The following is a 25,018-nucleotide window of genomic DNA, read 5'->3' as shown; positions in this document are numbered from 1 at the left end:
GTCTTAGTGTTGAGATGGAGATCTCTGGGAGAGCTTTTGCCATTTGATATTATGTGGAGCTGTGAGGTCTCTGGTGGACCAATGTCCTGACCTCGGCTCTCCCACCTCAGAAGCACAGGCCTGACACCCAGCCTGAGTAACAAGACTCTGTCAGCCACATGGCTCAGAAGAAAAGGGAGGAAAAAAAGAAAGAAATATAATAAAATAAAATAAAGTTATTAAAATAAAAAATAAAAAATTATTAAAAATAAAAAATTTTTAAGTAATAAAAAAAAGAAGGAAAGAAGAGAGCAACCAAACCAAAAAACAAATCCACCAATGATAACAAGCACTAAAAACTATATTTAAAAAAACCCCAAAAAACAGACAGACAGAACACTAGGACAAATTGTAGAAGCAAAGGTATACGTACAAAATCACACAAAGAAGCATACACATAAACACTCACAAAAAGAGAAAAAGGAAAAATATATATATATCGTTGCTCCAAAGTCCATCTCCTCAATTTGGGATGATTCATTGTCTATTCAGGTATTCCACAGATGCAGGTACATGAAGTTGTTTGTGGAGATTTAATCCGCTGCTCCTGAGGCTGCTGGGAGAGATTTCCCTTTCTCTTCTTTGTTCTCACAGCTCCTGGGGTTCAGCTTTGGATTTGGACCCGCCTCTGCGTGTAGGTTGCCTGAGGGCGTCTGTTCACACCCAGACAAGATGGGGTTAAAGGAGCAGATGATTTGGGGGCTCTGGCTCACTCAGGCCGGGGGGAGGGAGGGGTACAGATGCGGGGTGAGCCTGCAGCGGCAGAGGCCGGCGTGACATTGCACCAGCCTGAGGCGCGCTGTGCGTTCTCCCGGGGAAGTTGTCCCTGGATCACGGGACCCGGCAGTGGCAGGCTGCACAGGCTCCCAGGAGGGGAGGTGTGGAGAGTGACCTGTGCTCGCACACAGGCTTCTTGGTGGTGGCAGCAGCAGCCTTAGCGTCTCATGCCTGTCTCTGGGGCCCGCGCTGATAGCTGCGGCTCGCGCCCGTCTCTGGAGCTCCTTTAAGCAGTGCTCTTAATCCCCTCTCCTCACGCACCAGGAAACAAAGAAGCAAGAAAAAGTCTCTTGTCTCTTCGGCACCTCCAGACTTTTTCCCGGACTCCCTCCCGGCTAGCCGTGGCGCACTAACCCCTTCAGGCTGTGTTCACGCCGCCAACCCCAGTCCTCTCCCTGGGATCCGACCGAAGTCCTAGCCTCAGCTCCCAGCCCCGCCCGCCCCGGCGGGTGAGCAGACAAGCCTCTCGGGCTGGTGAGTGCTAGTCTGCGCTGAGTCTCTGTGCGGGAATCTCTCCGTTTTTCCCTCTGCGCCCCTGTGGCTGCGCTCTCCTCCGTGGCTCCAAAGATTCCCCCCTCCGCCACCCGCAGTGTCCGCCCACGAAGGGGCTTCTAGTGTGTGGAAACCTTTCCTCCTTCACAGCTCCCTCCCACTGGTGCAGGTCCCGTCCCTATTCTTTTGTCTCTGTTTTTTCTTTTTCTCTTGCCCTACCCAGGTACATGGGGAGTTTCTTGCCTTTTGGGAGGTCTGAGGTCTTCTGCCAGCGTTCAGTAGGTGTTCTGTAGGAGCTGTTCCACCTGTAGATGTATTTCTGATGTATTTGTGGGGAGGAAGGCGATCTCCATGTCTCACTCCTCCACCCTCTTGAAGGTCTCCCCTTCCTACATTTCCTGAAGATAGTAGTATTACTGCTTTACTGAAAGTCAACAGGTGCTATATTGAAGTTCGCTCTTTGGAATCACCTTTGCTTTCCACTGAGCAAGGTCTCTGCAGTACAGACCATTTACATTTGTGAAGCATGCCCCCTTCTGGATTAGTGGAATATTACATTGCACGTTTTCAAAGCTCTCCAAAATTGGATCTAATTTGTAAAGATGCCTTAACTGCTGTTCAGAGTTTTGGCGAGTGTGGGAAGGGAATAAATATAGCTTTTTGAGATGATTTCTCCGAGCTTCTCAGATTATTTGTATAAACCTTTGGGTGCGGTTTATGGGTTTTCAAATCATATCTGCCCCCAAACCTCAAAATAAATGGTTTAAAGACTCAAAGAGATAATAACAACAACAATAATGGTAAACATTATATTCAGTGTTTTCTGTGTGCCAGGAATGTGCAAAAATACTCTGTGAACCCTGCCCCTTGCAACACTCACCAACACCCTAAAAGACAAGTTCTGTGCATTATCACCCACACCCCCAGTTTACAGAAAGACTTAAAGAAGTTGAGAGCTCTTTCACCCCTACTGTCACCCACCCAGCCAGGGGTTGGGAGCCCCTAAAGTTTTTCTTGAACCCCTTCACCCCATTAACTGGCCACAGAAATAATCAGAAATAGTCAACCGAGCTGGGTTACCCAGATTCTTTCTCCTGGGAGTTTGGAGTTGGATTCAAAGAGAGCCTCCATTCTGGCTGGTTACCTAAATGGAGGTCATATAAACTCAGGGGCCCCCAGAGGAGGAGCCTTGTGCATGGAGAAACAGAAAAAGGATGATCGGGAGAAAGGAAAAGAATAAAGCAAAGCACAGAGAAAGGCAAAGAGGATAGATTTTCGTTCTTGGTCCCAATCCCTCATAAGTTTCCTCGGCTGGTTTCATTGACTTGGCTTATTGAAATATTTCTTTTTCTCTATTAAAAAAAAGTGCATAAAACCAAGTCATGTGAGCAATAATATGTAAAAGTGAACCAAATCTAGTGTTATAATGAAATAAAATCTGAAGTTAATATGGCACATTGAATGATGTGCATGATTTTTATTGTGTTCCATGGCAATTAGACTAAAATATGGAGCAATTAATGAAAATGACTGTAATTATTGTCATGTCAACAAAGCCAAACCAAGTGATTCCAGAGTCAGCCATAGGGAAGACAATTTACAGCAGGAAGTTGTTCTGCAGTTCCTATGAAGGACCCTGGATTGAAAAACCAGGAGGTTAAGTCCTTCCCTTGCATCCACATCTCTAGCAACGATAGTCCAGGTGGTCCAAGAGGTCCCAGCTGACAAGTGTGTGAGCCCCTTGGAACTCCTCACCCCTGTGTTGCAGGATGGGGGACTGCTTCCAGGGCCCCAGAGTGGGCTCTTGTCTAACATTCAGAAATGAATTGTCCGAGGAGACACACGTGCTGACAAAGCAAGAGACTATCAGGAAGGGGCACCCAGGTGGAGAGCAGCAGGGTAAGTGAACCCAGGAGAACTGCTCTGCCACATGACTCGCAGTCTCAGGTTCATGGTAATTCTGTTAGTTTCCGGGGTTTCTCTGGTCAATTGCTCTGACTCAGGGTCCTTGTGGCGCGTGCATCCCTCAGCCACGATGGATTCCGATGAGAAGGATTCTGGGAGGTTGGTAGGACATGGGGACTGGCATCTCCTCTCTCCTTTTGAACTTTCCTGAATTTTTCCGGTTGGTGGTAGCTTGTTAGTTCCATGTTCCTTACCAGGACTTCCTATTGTAAGATAACTCATGCAAGTGGCTACTATCTTGCCTGGCCAGGGCAGGCGGTTTCAGTCAGTGTTTCCCCTAACACCTGCACTGCTCCTCCCCCACTGCATCTCCAAGGAGAAGAATGCTGAGATTGATGGGTTGTGTTGGAAGGGCTGCGTCTGTTTGGGAGGCTCTCCTTTCCTCAACATTGGATTGGTGAGATACAGAGCATGGAGAATTTGAAGCTGCTCTTAGGAAGAGGCCACCAGCCTGCTTCCCATGGTGCACTGTCCTTTGGTCTACGTCTACCATTAACTACCACAAGGCATCTTCAATGTGGTCCAGTCTAGCTCACCTGGGGTCTGTACTGAGAGTGGAGGTGAAATCCTCATGGAAATAAAAAGTGTGAAATTGTCTGACTTTGCTCTCTGTGCAGATAGCTGTCTTCCTCAGTGGCTGGGGAAGGTTGAGGAAGAATTGGATTCTGGTTGTTGAGATTACTGGGTCCCAACCAAACGCCATCCTCTCAATCTCTTTTCCATTGATGTAAGACCAACAAGGAACACTCAGAACATTTACCATAAGCCAGAATCTTAGAGTCCTGGGACTGGTTTGGCTTAAAGTAGCCATTATTTACAGGGATAAAAATTCAATGACTCAGAAATATTCCATTTTCCTCTTTCCACACATGGCTAAACCAATACCCTAGTCTGGACTTTGACCAATTAGAGGTGCATTTGTGCTATTAAACAAATGCATCTCGAATATTTTAGATGTATTACTTCCTTGAAAATGTTTTTGTCATATAATTAGCTATGATTCTGGCATGGGAGCAATGAGAATTACGGAAAGGACCAAGAAAGTTTTTCCTGAGATTCATTCAATATACATTATTGAGTAAATGCGAGGTGGCAGGCATGGTGTTAAGGCACTACAGAAAAAATTACAAAATAATGCCTGTACCCTTCAGGAGCTTAATGGGTCAGGTACTCATCACTAACTAGTGTGATGACTTAGGGGAGCATTTAAAAAAAGGCTATTCCTATCTTGGAATATTTTAATAACCTTGGAACATTTTATACAGATAATGTTGGGTTAAAATAAATATTAAGAGGAGTCTAGGGAGGAAAAGATGGGGGTGGGAGTGGGAAGACAGTTATAGGAAAGGGGAGGGTGTGATCTCGGGGCTGGAGATGAATGTGTATGTATACATCTGAGGGCTGTTTTTAAATACTGTCTGTCTAAAGCCTCCCTCCACCCGCACCCTCCACTTTCCACCCTCCAACTCACCCCTCTTCCTGAGTCACCCAGATTGCCATTTCTCACTAGGAAAGGAGAAAAAGGAAAGGGTGCAATTTGTCTAAAATCCCTAAAAGCTGCAGGGTTACATTCGTGCATTTCTTCTGCACACCCCAACATGTGAAGGGTGGGAGTTCTGTGTAAAGATGGGGAAACTGAGGTGCAGAGAGGTTGTGTGACTTCCCCACATTACACAGTTTGGAAAAGGCAGTGCCAAAATGCAAGCTCACATTTTAAAATTATAACTAAGACATATGTGTGCTTTTTAAAAAGTAAAAAAATAATAGAGAAGTATGAAATATAAAAAATAAATGTCTTCCCTTCTCCACATTCCCAACTGTTTGGGGTATATCCCTATAGACATTTTTCCCTGTACATGCAAATGTGTATTTACACACATGACATATAATTAACTGTACATGTGAACATCTATAATTTTTACATAAATGGATGTTCTAACTATATCATTCTGTAACTCACTTCCATCACCTAACATTACATCATGTATATCCTTCCTTATCAGAATCTATACATTTATTTCATTTTTACCTCTAATATGTATATTCAATTTGATGACTATATTACATCTTATTTAGAAATTTCCTTATTGATAAGACTGGCCCTGTTTTGTTTCATTTTGAAATTCAATATTAGTGTTTTCTAATTAAAGTATTTTCTACATGTGAGTTTTCAAATTTAAACCATGAAGAATTCTCAGATGGAAATTGAAGGCTCTCTTCTCTCACCCTCCATTCCAGTTCCCACTCCCTAGAGTTTTGTTATTGTCATTTTTGTTACTTTTGTTTCTGTTCTTCAGGGTATGTCACCTTACAACTGAATTAAATACAGATACTTGCAGTTCTTGATTTCACTGTGTTAGAACAAACTGTTGTCCTGCCTCAGTGATAGCTGGGAAGTTTAACATACTTTTGCTATCTCAGCCTCCCTCTTTTAATTGTTAGCTATATTACGATTATTACGATTTTTAAGTTATTTAGGTTAATTACAGTTATACTTTTCTCTAAATAGGTCTTCTGTGTTTGTTAGAGGTTTCAAAAAATGTAAAGCCCCATCTCAATGCAAATATATTCTGATTATGTAAATATTATACACTGAAGTGCCAAGTAGTATGCTAGCAACCATAGAGAAGTAGATACTGTCCTCTGTGACTTAACCACGCTGACAGCTCTAAGGAGAAGCACTGAGGTCCATGGATTCTCTTTTTATTTCTTTTCCATTTCCTTCTAGGCTGTACTGGGCTTCCGCTTTTCTTTGTAGATCATATCCAAGCTAATGGATCCAAGCCAAAGGGCTCCATATTCTCCGAAGCCTATAAGAAGCATGAGGGGCCGGGGGCTGGGGGAAAATAGAACTTCCATTATGTCCCCACTGAGGGGACATGGAAGTCCTCAGAGGGCCCCTGAACTGCCGGTGACCACAGGTTGTATCCAAGAGGCTGCCAAAGGCAGAGATGGGCTAAACCAACAACTTCAGCTCTGAAGTTGAGAACGTAACATCCGTAAGTGCCAAAAAGGACCAGACTCTATGCCGGGGTTCTGGATCTAGACGCAAAACAGGAATTTTCACTAGAACCTGCATATGTTGATCTGAGGCCTCCTTATTCCCAAGCCCCAAGGTTACCTGTTCCCCAGCCCCAAACACCCAAATACCATTTTGGTGAGGAGCAGCAGAAGGGAGAAGAAATACAATCTAAAAAGACTGTTTGAACCAGAAGAGACTAATATACTGAGATTTGTCTAGTTTAGTTATTTCTACCCCCATATCCAATGGGAAAGAGACCTAGAAGGAACATTAGTTCAGGAGACAGACACAGACCAACCAGCTTGTTGACTAAACCCATTTCTCTTCCTCATGGACTACATTTCCCAGCCTTCTATGCAGTGAGGTGCAACCATGCAAATGAGTTTTGGCCCCCAAAATGTGCATGTAAGTGATATATCCCATTTCCAGGCCTGGTACATGAAGATCTCCTCTGCATTATTCTTCAGGCTCTTTTCCTTTTCACAGTGATCTTGGAAACCCCATATTGAAAATGGTGGAGCTTCACATGGAAGATCTCTGGGTCATCAGAGAGTTAAGGCAACTGCCTGCCAACCAGAAACACCTTTTCTGGGCCTTGAGGTTGTGTTTCAGTTACTATCACTGTGTAACAAACCACTTCAAGACTTAGTGGATTAAGTCTTTATTATAATCTCTATCATTGTAATCGACACTTTATTATAATCTCTATAAGCTTTGTGGATTGACTGGGCTCAGTTAGGTGGTTCTCAATTGGGGGTCTCATTTGGCTGAAGTCTGATGGAAGCATCTTTCTTTTCATTCATAATTCATTCACTGCCTAGATCCTTAACTAGCTCCTAGGAAATATGTTAAGAATTCAACTTCCCAGGCCCTGTTTCTGGGGAGTCTGGAGATTTGCATTTTAACCAGCACTGTTTCGGGAGCTTTATTCCTCTTGTTGGTTCTCTCCATTTCCCAAGTCCTTAATTACCTAGACGATAGAGTTCAGCCTCTCCGTAGACCTAGTAGGCCTTGCTTTACCCAACTCTGTATTTCACAACATACTTAGGAAACCTTCCATTTTGTCAGTCACTAGGAATTGGAGAAGTCCTGAAGTCCTTTCAGTCCCACCCTCCAGAGAGGAGAAAAGCGAAATTGCTTTACTCAGAGGAACATTGATCCTATTTCAAAAGACAACCAGGGAGGAGAAGTGTCACAGATTAGACTGCTCAAACACAGAATTAGCTTCTGTTGTGATTAGATTAACCTCATCTAGTTGACCTACAATTATTTCAAATCCAGAATGTTAATCACAAAACAAGCCCCCCCCAACCCTCCTTGTCTTTTTTTTTTTTAATGATTTGATCTTAGTCATTCTTTCTCTGAGCTCTCCACAGGCACTCAGCTCCCTTACTTAAAATTCTCAGCTCCTGCTTTCTGCAACTCCTCCAGACTTTCCTTAATAGTCATGCTCCTTGCCTGGGATGTGGGTTTCCCACCCTGGCCCTGCTACATTTTTACCCTCTTTGAAAACACTGCTAATATTGACCTGGCTCAAACAGCAAGCTATGCGGGGAGGAGCAGAAAATGAGGAATGAGAAGAACTCTGTTCAAGGTCTGGCTTTGCCACCTCCTGGCTGTATTAACTGTCAACAGAAAAAACAAAAAAAAGCACAATGTGAGAGTTGTGAGGTAAATTTTATGTGGGGCCAAATGAGGACTATAGCCCGGGAGGCAGTATTTCAGATAGGTCTGGGAAACTACTCCGAACAGATAGGGGGGAAGGTCAGTCTATACGTGATTTTGGTGACCGGTGTGTGGGGGGGGTACATCCAATCAAGTACACATTTTTGCAGAAGGTTGCTGCTAGTCACGAGGAGCAGACATCACCATGAAAGATTTTAGTGCTTTTCTAGATATGAGGAGGTGCAAGTATTGGGTTCATAAAATCTTCTCCTGAAAATATCTAACTATCTGAAGGTCTGTTCTGCCAGTTTTTCCCAGAGCGCAGAGTGCCTCATTCCTGATCTCCACCCTGAACTCCTTTCAGGGGGTGTTGAAGGTCAGCAACTGTAGCAGGCTTGTAATTTTATCCTTGTAGAGGCAGATGGCAAGGGTCAAACTTAAGTTGGCGTACCAGACAAATGAAGTCCAGTAACTGGTCTTCATTTTCCTCATCTGTAAAATGGGTTCAGTATTAATCCTACTGTAGAGGGCTTGTGCTCCAGGCACACTGGTTTTCTTTCAGTTCTTGGAAGAACACCATGCCCCCCTCCTACCACAGGGCTTTTGCAGAATTTATTCCCTCTAAATGGAACATAGTGCCCCTCCCCACCCCTTACCCTGGTGAATGCCTACCCTTTCTTCAGGTATCAGTTCAGTGGTCATGTCCTCAGGGACTAGGCCAATGTCCCTTTCCTACCATTATTACCTCACCTTCAGGGCACGGTTCACAGTTCTAAATTTATATTGATTTCTGAGATTCTTTAACTAACATCAATCTCCTGTAATAGACTATATGCTCCCTGAGAACAGACACAACTGTTTTCTCTCACCCTTTTATCTCCAGCACCCAACACTCGATAAATCAGTGAATGAATATGAGTGAATGAATTATAGTTGTGAAAATAAAGGGGACCATGCATGTTAATCACTTACCACTGTTTTGTTATTAATAATATTATCATCTCCAAAACAGATTTTATAATAATAATACCAATGATCAGGTTCACAAGAAGGGAAGGTATATACAAGTTGTTCATAAATTGTAAAGACATAGACAAATATTAGATTTTTGTGAGCATTGATATCCCTTAGTTCTTTTTCTTGCAAACACCTCAGCAATCCCCTGCACAGCCATCTAACGCATAAGTACATAGAGACAACTGAGCTTCTAGAAAGTGATATTTATCTGGTTTGACTAGTAAGTAATTGTCTTCATAAACAAATCACAAGTCAAACAGCAATGGCACCATGAGTGGAAGAAATGATGCATTTTAAGGAAATGGCTCTCTTAAATCTCAGACACAGAGGGGCCCGTGATTATGGAGCAAACTTTGTCATAGAGAGAGTGAGCAAGGGTAGAGGGGGCTGAGGCTGTGCAGGATGGGGAACTGAGTTGTCTACTGCCCTGCTTGCAGGAGGGGCATTGGGGCAGCCCAAGCACTATGCCCAAAAGGGTACGGCAAGCTCACGAGAAAGGCTTAGGCAATCATCCATCCTGGTGCACGACCTGTTGGATGCAGCATGGACATAAATGGAGTCAAGCACAGCTATGTCTAGTAGCTCCTAATGGTCCAGTCAACCACAGCAGGACTCTTATCAGTGGTTGAAGCCACAGGGACTTCAGAGGAAAGGGGTCACAGCAGATTCGAGATGGCCTCAAACTCTTTGACAATCCTGCCACTGAGAAGCAGAGTGTAGTCCCTTCCCCTTGAATCTGGGCAGACTCTATGACTGCTTTGGCTGATAGAATTTGCCAGAAGTGATGCTGTGCCAGTTTCTGAACCCAGGCTTTGTGAGACTAGCTGCTTGCAAATCCTATCTCTTGGAACAGTCTCTCTGAGGAAGCCAGATGCCATGTAGGAAATCCACCTACTCTGAAACCTTCATGCATGAGAAGGCCAAGCCACCGTGCTGTCACTAGGCCCTGAAGGATGTGCCTGGGTGGGGTGGCAGGGTGAGAGATCGAGGAGAGAGAGAAAGAGAAGGCCTAGAGAGCACTGAGGCACCACAGGAAGAAATCACGATTGTTTGAAACCACTGCATTTTGAGGAAGTTGACTGATTCTGCAGCAATAGATAGTTGAAAAGGAACCTACTGGCAAGAGACAGAGACTCCAAGGCAGTTGAGGTTCAGGGAAGAGCTGTCATCCTAAAGGGAGATTGGGCTATTAGGTAACTCATCAGGCTGAGTCCTAAGAAGGAGAAGGCTAGGGAGATGACTCAAGGTTACCTGGCACTCAGCATGTCCCTAGACACTGGACACACTTCACACTAGCCCACCAGAAGTGGGCCAAGGCCACTTGCCACACCTAGGCCATGCAGGTGGCTAGATGAGAAACTGTCAGAGACTGAGCAGAAGGTGGGACCCATCAGGATGCCAGGAGGAAAGAGAGAGACAGAAAGAGAGACAGAGGAAGCATGGGGAGCTGTGTAAAGATAAGATGAAACAATGCAAGAGTTGTGAATTCCAGTAAGTTTATGAGTTGTAGTAAGACTTTACAAGACTTGACTTGAGTGTCTTTATAAGACTTGGAGTGTTCATATATTACTACTACTACTACTTATTCTTTTCTTTTAAATTTCAAGTTTAATGAAGGTGACAACTGTTCCGCTATATTCTTTTTCCCCTCGGAATGTAGAATACATATGTTACAGGGGTTAATGTGATTTTGTTACCAAAATCCAACTTTCTTGCAGCTTCTTTGAGCACCCCCCTGCTTTTGGAAATCATAGGAGTGAGACATGAAACAAAGAATTGCAGATGACTGAGATCCCAAGGGAGGTGGAATTCTCAGGACCAAGTTATTTATATGAAGAGTAGGCAGTAAGGAAGGCTAGTTTAGCTCACAGTATTAAACAGAATTAAGAGAAAAACAAAAGAAGTTTTTGTGTAGGCTGCATTGTTTTGTTTACTAACCTACTGCAGTCATTCTCATAAAAAATTTTAATTACAGTGACAGACAGTTCAATAACATTTTCAAATAATACAAAATTGTCCAATCCAAGAGTCCAGATTAGTATATGCCAATTCAGTGGGGAGTTTGTTATTCTGTTTTGTATTGTTTTTCCTTGTTTTGTGACCAACCAAGCTGAAAATACAGAAAGGACCCTGCCAAATTTAAATGACTAGAATGCCTTAGAAGTGAAAGCATGCATTTCCTATCATTTAGGGAATTACTTCCTTCTTGTCTGACATAAAGGCTCTGTAGTCAGAGGTAATTCTCTTGGATTCTCATCTGAATGTACCTTTTCCACCAAGCACTCCTGCCTAGTGGTTTCAAGAGAGCAAATCTTACTGTGTTCACTAGACTAGAAGATTCACAAGGTCAGGTTCTATATATTAACTTTTTTAATTTGTTAAAACTTTATTGAAATATAGTTGATTTACAATGTTGTATTAGTTTCAAGTATACAGCAAAGCGATTCAGTGACATGTATATGTGTATATATATATATACACACACATATATATACAAACTTTTTATTTAATTTTATTTTAAATTTATTTATTTATTTATTTATTTTTGGCTGCGTTGGGTCTTTGTTGCTGCGTGCAGGTTTTCTCTAGTTTCAGCGAGCAGGGTCTACTCTTCGTTGCGGTGTGTGGGCTTCTCATTGCGGTGGCTTCTCTTGTCGTGGAGCACAGGCTCTAGGTGCACAGGCTTCAGTAGTTGTGGCTCACGGGCTCTAGAGTACAGGCTCAGTAGTTGTGGTGCACGGGTTTAGTTGCTCCTTGGCATGTGGATCTTCCAGGACCAGGGCTCGAACCTATGTCCCCTGCATTGGCAGGCGGATTCTTAATCACTGCACCGCCAAGGAAGCCCCTGTATGAACTTTTAAAATGTTCATCACATACTTTAGGAGAATTAATGACACACTATAAAAACTTTATGAATATGGTTGAATTAACTTAATTTCAAGGAACTCTTATAAACCACTGGTGATTATGTAACTACCCTTTTATGATACTAGAATACCTTATCATAGTGGCTATGTGCTTTAAAAGAGTAATTGTTCTCTCAATTATTTTAAGCCCTAAATTTGCCTATTACAGGGATTAATTTTTTTTTGCATTGAACAATATTAATAATCTGTCTTTGTAGTTGAAAGTACTAAGATCACTTGGGTTCATAAAACCCTGTTAAAAATCTGTGTTCAACTCTTCTACCCAATCAGGTAAATAGGCAACAAGACGGTACTTTCAAATACAAGTAAGGTCCACACCAGATCAGCTAGCTCTCCTTGGTAGTAATTATATGAATTTTTAAAATTTCATATTTTATAAATACAACAAAAAGAAAGGTTGAAAAACAGAAAATAGACTTTGGAATTAACTATTTACAGTTTGCTAACAACTAACAAATATGTATTAGAAATTAAGTTTCTCGGGCTTCCCTTGTGGTGCAGTGGTTAAGAATCCTCCTGCCAATGCAGGGGACACAGGTTCGACCCCTGGTCCGGGAAGATCCCACATGCTGGGGTGCAACTAAGCCTGTGTGCCACAACTACTGAGCCTGTGCTCTAGAGCCCACGAGCCACAACTACTGAGCCCACATGCCACAACTACTGAAGCCCGTGTGCCTGGAGCCCATGCTCCACAACAAGAGAAGCCACCGCAATAGGAAGCCTGCGGGCACCGCAGCTCGCTGAAACTAGAGAAAGCCTGCATGCAGCAATGAAGACCCAATGCAGCCAAAAATAAATACATTAAATAAATAAATTTTTTAAAAAATTAAGTTTCTCTCCTCATCTTCTGGGATTATATCCTTAAAGATTCCCAAAGTAGAAAATGTCACTGAAAAGAATTTAAGAAAGAATTAGATTAGGGGCCAAGATTAGGGGTACATCTATAAAATCTATAAAAACTTTTTAATGTTCACTAAAATAAAGCAATAGATTCTACAGCTAAGTAAAGGAGAAATCAGTGACATTTATGCATCTTAAATAGTAGTGTCATTGTTCGAATGATCTCTTGCTACGTAACGAGCCACTCCAAAACTTAGCGGCATAAACCACTTTATTAAGTTCCTGAATTCTGCAGATCAAGAATACAGAGAGGATCCAGCAGGGATGACTTGTCTCTCATCACAAATTCTGGGCCTTCAGCTGGGAAGACTAGTAAGTGGGAGCTAGAATCACCTGGAAGCTTCTTCAGTCTCATGTCTGGCACATGGGCCATGATGAATTGAAGGCTGGGCTCAGTTGAGGCCATCACCAGAGACCCTATACAGGGCCTCTTGTCATGGCTTGGGCTTCCTCATAGCATGGCAGCCTCAGGATGATCAGCATTCTTACGTGGCCCCTCAGGGCTCCAAGAGCATGTGAATGAGGAGAAAGCTACGTGGCTTTTATGACATAGCCTCAGGTGTCACATAGTGAAAGTCTGCGATACTTTTTGGTCAAAATAGTCACAAGCCCACCCAAGATTCAAGGGTTGGGAACATACCTCGCCTCTTGATGGGAAGGATGTCAAAGAGTTTGTGACTGTTTAAAAACCACACAATCACACATTTTACCTATCCTAACTTACTAGAAATAGTTATAGATCTCATCTGCCACCTGTGTTAGGCAGGATTCTCCAGAGAAACAGACCAATAGCATGTGTGTATATATGTACACAGTGGACCCATAAGTCACATGGATTTGAACTGTTTGGGTCCATTCATAAGAGAATTTTTTTTACTAAATACATACCACAGTACTACACTATCTTCAGAGGGCTGACTGTAAGGTTATATGAGGATTTTTGACTGCACAGACTGTGGCCCTAACCCTTGTGTCGGGAACTGTTTCAGAAGGAACTGGCTCACACAGTTATGGAGGTGAACAATTCCAGAATCTGCAGGATAGGCCAGCAGGCTGGAGACCCAGAAGAGCCAACACTGCAGTTCTAGGCCGAAGGATGGAAGACTACTTCCGAACCAGGAAGAGCTGATATTGTAGATGAAGTCCAAGGGCAATCTGCAGGGGAATTCTCTCTTGCTCTAGGGAGGCCTCTTTTTGTTCTATTCAGGCCTTTGCTTGATTGGATGGGGCCCACCTACCCCATGGAGCGCAATCTGCTTTACTCAAAGACCACTGATTTAAATGTTAATCTCATCTAAAACACCCTCACAGAAACACCCAGAATAATGTTTGACCAAATATCTGGACACCCTGTGGCCCAGCCAAGTTGACACATAAAATTAACCATCACACCACCCCATACCACATTCTCGGTTTTAAAAAGTACTTTAAAATTCCTTTTGTTTTATTGCCAGATAATATGCATACTAAGGCTCGTTCTTCTTTTTTGTTGTCTGCCTTTCTGGTTTCATCAGAGCTCAGAATCATTTTTCCTAAATTACTATTTGGAGTGACTGGAGAGTCACATATATTTGATCCTATAATTCTCAGTTCCTAAAGGGACTCAAAGAAGTACATCTGCATTATACTTGAATTTATAATGCACAAGTTCAGGCTGGGGAGGAATAACCCCTGTGGTCTCCAGGTTTAAATCATCAGAGAGCAGCTGAGATGGTATCTCCATTTTGGTCCTAATGCAGACCCTAGTTCACATTTGTTATCCTGCTTCCGTGTCTCCAACTTCCATTATCCTCATCTATATTCCATTCCGTTTCCTGCTGGACTGTTTCCTGCCTCACATTAATTAATACTCATTGTAGAGAGCTCTCAGCCAGTCAATAATTGTACAAAGTTCAAGCCATAAAATTCAGGCATTCTCTGCAGCTACAAAAAGTGCGTCATCTGTGTTTATGTTGCTCTTTTTCTGCTTCTAGTAGTTATTACAGAAAACATGCAATGCAAGAATCACAGGAGGGGTGACTCTCCCATGTGGTTTCCTTCAGATAGGGATTAGAGCCCTGGATGAAGGCTTCTATTCAGATTTCTTACAGTCAGAAATGTTATGGACTTCTGTGGCCTTACAGGAAAAAGAGTGCCTGGAAACTCTCCCATTAAGCAAACCCCTCACTCATATAAGACTTTACTGCAAAGGAGCTATTTTTCCTAGAGCTGAGATGGAGCATGTGTTCTTCCGACACCTGTTTTGGAGCACCCTGGGCTGAATGTTCCCGATCTCTGGGCCCACCCAGACCAATTGAATCACATTCTCTAGTTGGAGGACTGCCTCAGGCATTTGAGTTCTGTTTGTGTGTGCGTGCATGTGTGTTAAAATATATGTGTGTATATGTGTATATATGTACACACGTGTATATGTGTGCATATATATACATACACACACATACATAACATAAATTTACCATTTTAACAAATTTTAAGTGGATAGTTCAGTGGCATTAAGTACATTCATACTGATGTGCAGCCATCACCATGACTCATCTCCAGAAATTTTTCATCATCTCAAACTAAAACTCCATGCCCATTAAAAAGTAACTTTCTTTCTCTTTATTCCTCAGCCCTAATCTTTATTCTACTTTCTGTCTCTATGAATTTGACTATTTCGGGCACCTCACATAAGTGAAATCATATAATACTTGTTTTTTTGTGTCTGGCTTACTCCACTTAGCATAATGTTTTCAAGTTTCATCCATGTGTTAAAATTTTCTTCCTTTTTAAGGCTGAATAATATTCCATTATATACATATACACACACACACACACATACACACACACACATATATATATATATATACACATATACATACCACATTTTGATTATCCATCGATAGACATTTGGGTTATTTCCTCCTTTTAGCTGTAGTGGATAATGCTGCTGTGAATACGGGTGTACAAATACCTGTTAGAGTCCCTTTCAGTTCTTTTGCATATATATTGAGAATTCATTTGCATTTTTAATGAACTTCCCTAGTGAGCCTCTTGCCCTAAATTTTGATAGCCACTAGCTTAGAGGATCTCCTAGTAAATTGTTTTGTCAAGTCTTGTGCAAAGGTATCTTGAAATTTAGTTTAAAGGAGAATGAATGAGTGGGTTTTTGCACCGTCCCTTTTCTTTTGCTATTCCCTCTTCCACATCCATGTTAAGGCCCTAAAACCTTGGGCCTCACCTCCTATGAGAATCTCCTGTGATGAATCTTTTCCTTTTCCAAGTTATTCTCAGCACAGTGGTCAAAGGACGCTTCCTAAAACACCTCTCTCATTTTTCAAATCCATCCCAATTTCTTCCAAGACCTTACAACGATTCACAGTTGGGCTCCATCCATCTTTTCAGCCTCCTCTTCCCCTAGAAAAGCTGTCCTCTTGCTTACGGTTTCTCTGAGTAAGCTTCCTGGACCACCAGCATCATCATTACCTGGGAACTTGTTAGAGATGCAAATTCTCAGTTGGCTTCAGATCTATTCAATGAGGAAGGGCGCAGCGTGTGGAACCTGGCAGCTTGTGTTCTAACAAGCCCTCCAGGTGATTCTGAGTGTGAGAACCGCTGCTGTTACCAAGCAACTTGAGATAGTCTTCCCAAAACACTTCTCCTCTGCCAGCTGTTTGTCTTCACACTATCCCACCTGGCAGAGATTCCCCCCTCTTTCTGCCCATTCAAATCCTGTGTGGCCTCCAAGCCCCAAGTCATTTGCTACCTTCTTCACAGAGCCTCGGTTGAATCCGCAGTGGGAAATCCCTCTCCTAGCTCTGCACTCGAATGGGCCCTTTTCTGCGAGCCATTTGGCAGTTCATCCTGTACTGGCTTGTATCCTCTGTTTCTCGCACATGGCAGGTAATGCCTACATTTTCTTGATTCGAGCAGATTTGCTTTACCTCTGCTGGATTAAAAAAAAAAACATTTTATTGAAGTACAGCTGATTTACAATGTTGTGTCTAATTTCTGCTGTATAGCAAAGTGACTCAGTTATACATACATATATATTTTTTTCATATTCTTTTCCATTATGGCTTATCACAGGATACTGAATATAGTTCCCTGTGCTGTACAGTAGAGCCTTGTTGTTCACCCATCCTCTACTGGATTTTAAAGGAAGCTGAGGAAGTCCTCAGACTATAGCCCTGGTCCCTTCAGACCAGCTAGAGTGCCATGTCGTTAGTCCTAAATCATTGATGAGGAGAACCAGACCTTTCAGACAGAAATCCCACCATGACTTACCAGCCCTGAGCCAAAGGTGGGTGCTGTGAACTGGTGTGAACGTCAGTCAGGTGGCACGCTGATAAACACTTCTTTCAGGAAATGAGAGAGACTCGGCTGTAGCCACAGATGGGTAGTGGGCTTGGGGAATCAGCCGCTTGCATCCATCAGAGGGAAAGGGCTGCAGCAAAGCACAGGTGCAAGGCTTTTGTTCCCTAGCTCGCTCCCTGTGGGCTTATGGAAATGTCTGAGAGCCCTTCCCTTTTCTTTCAAGCTTTATGGCCCAAAGAATCTAAAGGATGCATTTGCTTCCTCGCAATTACTCTAAAAGGAATAAATAGTGAATTTTATGTAGAAGATCTAGGAGAGTGTGCCAGGTTCAATTAAATCTTCCTCAAAGCCTGTGAGAAGCAACGGTGGGAAGGCGAGATTTAATTTTCCCCCCAGAGGCTGAAGAGTCTCTGTAGTCTGTGGGGAATGCTGTAATGTGTTTGTAATGGGAACGTCTATCTTTCTGTTCAAGTGCTGCCTAATTCACTAGAAAATGGGGAGGGAAATGCTTTTCTACACATAACTTGATAAGAGGATTCATTAGAAATACTGTTGTAGAATTAATAAAATGTTGAATGATTTTTCCATCATTTTTATTCCTAATAGTTGGTTAATGAGGACGAAAAGCAATTATTTTTATAATACATTTTCACGTAATTGACAGCTAAGTGTACTCAGTAGAGAATAAGGTACTCATTTGCAATGAATTCTTTAAAAGGAAAGAACAGAATTGGGAAGATTCTGAAAAATTTTACCCTTTGGGCTACAAACGCAGACTTCCTGTCATCCCATCATTACCTATAATTTACAATATTTTAAACACTGAAGATGGTGTTATTATTTCTTTAAAAAGGCATAATTCTTTGAGAGTTCTGCATTTGGAACTAGTCTGTAGTGTTGCTTCAAATCTGCAAGCTGCATAGTGACAGGAAAAACATGTTTGTTATTTTAAGTTGGCCATTTTTAGCTATACAGGCTAAATAGAAAAAGCAATCGTATTTAAAATTATGCTATTGAATACAATTTCTTGATATATGAAAGGAAACTGTTTTCACTAAATGAAATTCAAAAACTACTCAGTGCATACAGGGGTCGGGGGGCAGGGAGTTGCTTAGTCTAGGAACGTTTTTTAGATCCTCTGCTCAAGAAGGGAATCACCACCTGATATTTACATATTGTGATCACAGCAGCCAATAACCATTTAGAACCTTCAAGGAAACGACTCCAGTTTATGACTCTAAAGACTCAATAATTTCTAGGTCCTAGGAAGAGGTCTCAAATACACATGAGAATGTTTGGAGCACTCACTAGTTTCTATTTATCTTTTCAACAGAACTATTTTCACTATTACATACATAGCTTTAGGGCTCTACTTTAACCCCCTCCTGTATTCCCTTGGAGTTCTTACTGCTATTGATGGAGAGTGTTCTTCTTGGGGTGCTGTCTGATTCAAGGTCAAGTTTGAAGTTACACAAAGGAATTTCCATGGGCATTCATTGTAGTGATGGCAGAACAGTACTGGCACGTAGCTTCTATTCCTTCTAAAGAGGGAAATGCTTTGATGTCTGTGAGAAAGGTTGGGATTGCTAGGTGGTCCTGTGGAGATATCAGACCTTGTGGAGGTGGGGATCTCAATTTTTATTATCTTTTTCTGCACAGTTTTGCTAAAGAGAACTTAAATTTGTTAGTTTTGTGAATTAATTGCAATAACCTAACTTCAGCTGCTTTCTTCTTCATATTTAAGAAATGCATTTGAATGTCTCTTTCTCCCCCAAACTTGTTTCCATACATGACTCTTGTCTGCTCTTCTCCTGAGACATGGCCAGCTCTAATGACAAATAGTCTTTAATAACTCCTTGGTCAACCATCAGATAGGAGATCTCTGAAAGAATCTCAATGGCCCAGGTGTCAATTCGACAGGAAATTACTATGCTGCATTCAGCAGCCTGAGAATCAAAATTTCAATTGGTGAAGTGAAACTTGACAGAGACATTGTGAAATCTTGTTTGACTAATGACTGTATTCATGATTGATTTGGTTCTATCAAGCCTTGCATCCATCATGCCATGCTTTATTTATGCAAATGTACTTCCCATAACAATATGCTTATTTCTTTTCTTCATAAAAAGGCACCTGGTCCCTTCTGTCTGTCTCCATCTTTCAAACACTATAACTACCATATAATGCAGACCCTGTGTGTTTTCCCTTGTATACTGCTCCCATCTACCCACACGATTCCACCTTATATATGCTCATCAAATTAAGCTTCCAAAATTGAAGCTCTGTCATATCATTTTCCTTGCTTGGAAACCTTCAGCTTTTCTCTCTTGCCTGATGAAATTACACTGGCAGCCAAGGCTCTGCAAACTAGAGCTTTAACCAACTTTTTCAATCCTATTTCCCACTCTCTCCTCCCCCCTGCAAACTTCCATAACCTTCAGCCAAAAGGAAACACACTGCAGCTTCTCACATCAACATCTTTGTTCATGTGGCCTACAAGGGGGTTGGCACACTCTGCCCTGTGGGATTGGGTCTGCAGCTTGTTTTTGTACAGCCCTTAAGCTAAGAATGGCTTTGCATGTTTAATGCTAGAGGAGAAGGAGTGTAAAAGTGTGCAATGGAGACAGGATGTGACCTGCAAACCTTAAAGTATTTATTTTCTGGCCTTTACTGAAAAAGTTTGCCAACCCCTGGCCTAGAGAACACCCTTCCTTCTCCTACTGTTGCCATGAAAATCACATTTATTACTGCAGGCCTGTGCTAAATGCTAAATACAGCCTCACACACCCCTTTCTGCCCAACTGCCCAAATGTCTCCTTTCTTCAAACCAACTTAGGGCCTTCTTGGACTCTCAGAGCTCTTACCTTTCTCTGTTATATAATAATTATATGTGTAAATTTTTATTAAGCTACAGCTCCTTGAGGATAGGGATGATTTCTTTCTTTCTTTTTAAATACATCTTTATTGGAGTATAATTGCTTTGCAATGGTGTGTTAGTTTCTGCTGCACAACAAAGTGAATCAGCTATAGGCATACATATATCCCCATATTCCCTCCCTCTTGAGCCTCCCTCCCACCCTCCCTATCCCACCCCTCTAGGTCGTCACAGAGCACCAAGCTGATCTCCCTGTGCTATGCAGCAGCTTCCCACTAGCTAGCTATTTTAATTTGGTAGTGTATATATGTCAATGCTACTCTCTCACTACGTCCCAGCCTCCCCTGCCCCCCCCATGTCCTCAAGTCCGTTCTCAATGTCTGCATCTTTATTCCTGCCCTACCACTAGGTTCATCGATATCCATTTTTCTAGATTCCACATATATGCGTTAGCCTACGGTATTTGTTTTTCTCTTTCTGACTTACTTCACTCTGTATGACAGACTCTAGGTCCATCCACCTCACTACAAATAAATCAGTTTCATTCCTTTTTATGGCTGAGTAATATTCCATGGTATATATGTGCCACATCTTCTTTATCCATTCATTCATCTGTTGATGGACACTTAGGTTGCTTCCACGTCCTGGCTAGTGTAAATAGTGCTGTAATGAACATTGTGGTGCATGAGTCTTTTTGAATTATGGTTTTCTCAGGGTATATGCCCAGTAGTGGGATTGCTGGGTCATATGGTAATTCTATTTTTAGTTTTTTAAGGAACCTCCATACTGTTCTCCATAGTGGCTGTATCAATTTACATTCCCACCAACAGTGCAGTAGGTTTCCCTTTTCTCCACACCCTTGAAGGTAGGGATGATTTCTTACTTTTTTTTTTATTAACAAATTCCTGGGGCTTCCCTGGTGGTGCAGTGGATAAGAATCTGCCTGCCAATGCAAGGGACACGGGTTCGAGCCCTGGCCCAGAAAGATCCCACATGCTGCTGGGCAACTAAGCCCGTGCACCACAACTACTGAGCCTGAGCTCTAGAGCCTGTGAGCCACAACTACTGAGCCCACGTGCCACAACTACTGAAACCTGCGCGCCTAGAGCCCATGCTCCACAACAAGAGAAGCCACGACAATGAGAAGCCCGCGCACCACAAAGAAAAGTAGCCCCCACTCGCCACAACTAGAGAAAGCCCGTGCGTAGCAATGAAGACCCAACATAGCCATAAATAAATAAATAAATAATAATTTTTAAAAAAACAAATTCCTTCCAGCATCCCAGAATCTAGTAAAATGAATTGGAGACCAAATAAACTTAGTAAATATTTGTAATTGAATTCAATTAGGGTCAAATAAATATAAGCCATTTCCTAGGTTCCTAAAAATGGATGAGAAGTTTCCTCTTTACCTGAGCCTCAGGCTATGCTGCTCCAATAAGCAGTGTTCCCTGGAGATGGGTCCCAGAATACAGTGGAAGGGTGAGCTGGGAGTTGAGTGAACCCACAGGGGTTGCTGGAAATTCTCTTGGCCAAGGGAAGAACACATGTGAGTTAACGCCTAAAGATGTCACTTACTCTAAAATGCTCTCAGGTTTATGGAGTTTACTATTTAATAGTGGGGTGAGTAATTGATTTAGATCATTCTTTTTAAGAATTTTTTTTTTTTTTTTAGATCCCACAGCACGGCATGTGGGATCTTAGTTCCCTGACCAGAGAGGGAACCCACGCCCCCTGAATTGGAAGAGCGGAGTCTTAACAACTAGACCTCCGGGGAAGTCCCTACATGAATTTTTATATTGTAATTTGGGAGTTTACGTTCTGGGTCTGTGAGGATCAAAAGTTTCCCAATCCCGGTGCTCTCTGAGGCACTCTCTCTAAAACTACTGCAAACATTTAGTAGAAGTTCTGGCATAATTCGATGATATACGGGGGTAAAATAAAGAAGTGGGAATGTGGGGTAACATGACTGATAAGTTGTTAAAGAGCCATGAGTGGGGTTGATCTGCCAAGCCAGGATAAAGCTGGTCATTCACTGGATTTTGTGCATGTCAGTCATTTTCACTCGACAATGAGTTAACTATAGGAAGCATCCTTTAGACAGGAAGTAAACCTAGTGGGTGTTCCAAGGAGGGACATGGACTTTGAAATAGGAAAAGAAGAGCTGATGTGTTTCACACAGGTTTCATGCACGTCAACATGGTCATCAATGTGAAGATCTTGTCTCATATTTGTGACAAATCCAGCAAGGACACACACTCTGAACTAGGAAGAAGTCCAAAGATATATATTAGGAAAACTCATGTCATAGAACCAGAAGGAGAGCTTGCATCATAGTTGAGGAAGGAAGCAAAATACTGAAGCCAGAAATGGAGTGCCTAATTTCAGGTCTAAGGAGTGAGGCAAGGCCGTCATTAGCTAACAGGTAACCATGTCAGAAGTTGGAAGATTGGACACAGCTCCAGAGTCAGAGGGTGAGGCAGGCAAGGGGAGTGGATCATGGTGAAGACTGTGCCTGGTATGAGGGTGTCAAACACATGATCATAACTACATGGGTAAGAATTTTCAGATCAAGATCAGTAAAAAGTAGCGATCTTCTAGTGAGCTTGTATCCAGAGCACAGTCTAGGGCTTTAGAACTTTAAGCACCAATGACATTTTCCTAAGTAACCACAATATCGCTGTTACTCCTAAAAGAAAAAAAAAGAAAAAGAATTACTACTTCATATTATCTGGTACCCGGTCCATTTTCTAATTTTCTCAATCGTATGGAAATTCTTTACACATTTCTCATGGTGACGTATTTTCAAAGACTGTGATGGAACCTAATGTTTATTGATTTTCTGTTCACTCTGTGAGGGTTGTGAATAAATATTTTCAGAATCCCATGATGACAGAAGCAGTAGCATGATGTCATATTGGAGACTCCAGCAAGGTCAGGAGCTGGACGGAGGGGGTGTTCATGGAAACACAAGAGAGAAGCAGGGTTTGAACTACACCACGGTGAGCAGGCAACTGCCTACAGAGGGCTGCTTTCAGGGTGAAAACTCCTCCTTTTAAAACTCCTTCTCCACCTATCCCATCTGTTAACTCCTCCCTGCCACCCGGGGGAGCAAGCGCAGGCACTTGGAGCTGCTGAGAGCCCCAATCAGGACGCTCTGGCTGGCGCTTCCCAGCCTCGTTCTTTTCTCACAACGTGATCAGCCGTCCTGCCCGCTCTGTTTCAAGTCACGTACAGTCTGCTTGCTCCGTGGCTCTTCCCTCACTCCTCTTCAGTCTGCTTTGACATTCTGACTCCTCCTAGTGCTTCGTTATATAGTTCCATTTCCTCTGGCCGAATTTCAGATGCCCCTCAATTTGGGATCTCCACCCCTTACTTCATTGTGCTTGCCACCTGCCGCTAATAATGGCCCTTCAGCTCCCAATCTCCGATAGGAGAGAGGCCCTAGTCTGTGCTTCCACATCCCGGCCAACATCTTACCCGCAACTCATGAGAAACCTTGCGTTAGAACCACCCAGCTGAGCCATTCCTGAATTCCCGATCCCCAGGAACTGTGAGATAATAAATGTTTGTGTTGTAAGCTGCTAAATACAAGGTACTGTTGTTACGTAGTAAGAGATAAGTAAGTTCCTTATTTCTTCCTACATTGATTCATTTGACCCAACAAATAATTATTGAGCTCTGTTGGCTCAGTTGCAAAGCAAAGTCTGTGGCAGGGTATGCAGCACAAGCATCTGTGGACAGAAGAAAATGGCTACATCCCAGACTTACAGCCACAAATGGGCATCTCCCAGGCTTAGTTGTAGAACAGCCCCTATTTCCAAAGAAGCTGCATTTAACGCACCCCTATCAGACAAAGGGGAAGTACCCTATTTTTGACATATTTTAGGGACAGAGATTGTATCAATTCTCTGAGAGTTGTTTTCACATCTCATTACTTTGTTTAGGAAGTTAATTTCCACCCTCCCGCAAAGTTCTTGCTATAATTTGAGTCCTTTTATTCTTATCACTTCTTTGGTGAAGTCAGGAAACATGCTCAGTATAACAAACCCTTCACCGACTCCAAATTACCCATTTCAGCATCTACATAATTAATTTTTAAAGGGCACAGATCCCACTGTGCTAAGTACAACAGAAATAAATAATGTATATCTATGCATTTCTCATGTGTTTGTCCCTAGCCATAGTGCATGGGTGAGAGTATTAATCAATCCCAATTTGGGCTCAGAGACCAACCCAGTGATGCAGTGTTATTACCATTTGGTACAAGTATGCTTCCTTCAGTATGTAATTCTTTTTAATGCTTAGACCCACAGGAGAAAAAAGTCTAAGCCATCAGCCTTAATTTCCTGGCATTTGTTTACTACACATCCCTGTTGGTACATTGCTGATGCACATTCTGATGTATGACTTTCTTCTTCAATACAAGAATTTTAAATGAAGTATGATTTTCCATGATACTTGTATAGACTATACAGCAGCTTTGAATTCTTGAATAAATTATTATTATAGTCATGGCGCATGTCCCAGGCCACTATATTAGACAGCTGAGGGGAAAATACATTCTTTAAATCAGCTGTAACTTTTCATTCCAGTAGAAAATAATTTGTTGGGCAAATGAGCAAATACATTTGAATTGTAATTCTATTCAGTTTCCTCCAGAGCCAGCTTTTAAACCATGTTTACTGAAGACGCAGGTATGCCAATCGTTTATTAAAAGACCTATTGACGGATGTGAGGGCGATCTGGCAGAGACATCTGTCACCCCATTGATCGCCAGGGTTGATTCGGCTGATCTGGCTGGCTGGGCGGGTGTCCCCTTCCTCCCTCACCGCTCCATGTGCGTCCCTCCCGAAGCTGCGCGCTCTGTCGAAGAGGACGACCTTCCCCGATAGAGGAGGACCGTTCTTCTTCGGTCAAGGGTATACGAGTAGCTGCGCTCCCCTGCTAGAACCTCCAAACAAGCTCTCAAGGTCCATTTGTAGGAGAACGTAGGGTAGTCAAGCTTCCAAGACTCCAGACACATCCAAATGAGGCTCTGCA

General features: G+C 42.5%; 1 long non-coding RNA gene across 1 annotated transcript; it reads right to left on the bottom strand.

Moving 5' to 3' along the window:
* Positions 1 to 636: 636 nt before the first annotated feature.
* Positions 637 to 25,018, bottom strand: LOC118898404. The gene is made up of 4 exons (XR_005020691.1): positions 24,732 to 25,018; positions 6,009 to 6,018; positions 3,151 to 3,155; positions 637 to 647 (listed from the first exon to the last, which is right to left on the bottom strand). It is a non-coding gene; the product is annotated as an uncharacterized LOC118898404 (long non-coding RNA).

Source organism: Balaenoptera musculus, chromosome 7, assembly GCF_009873245.2.
Source record: "Balaenoptera musculus isolate JJ_BM4_2016_0621 chromosome 7, mBalMus1.pri.v3, whole genome shotgun sequence".
Classification (NCBI taxonomy): Eukaryota; Metazoa; Chordata; class Mammalia; order Artiodactyla; family Balaenopteridae; genus Balaenoptera; species Balaenoptera musculus.
The sequence above is the reverse complement of the archived record's forward strand: the minus strand, read 5'-3'. Positions and strand labels throughout refer to the sequence as shown.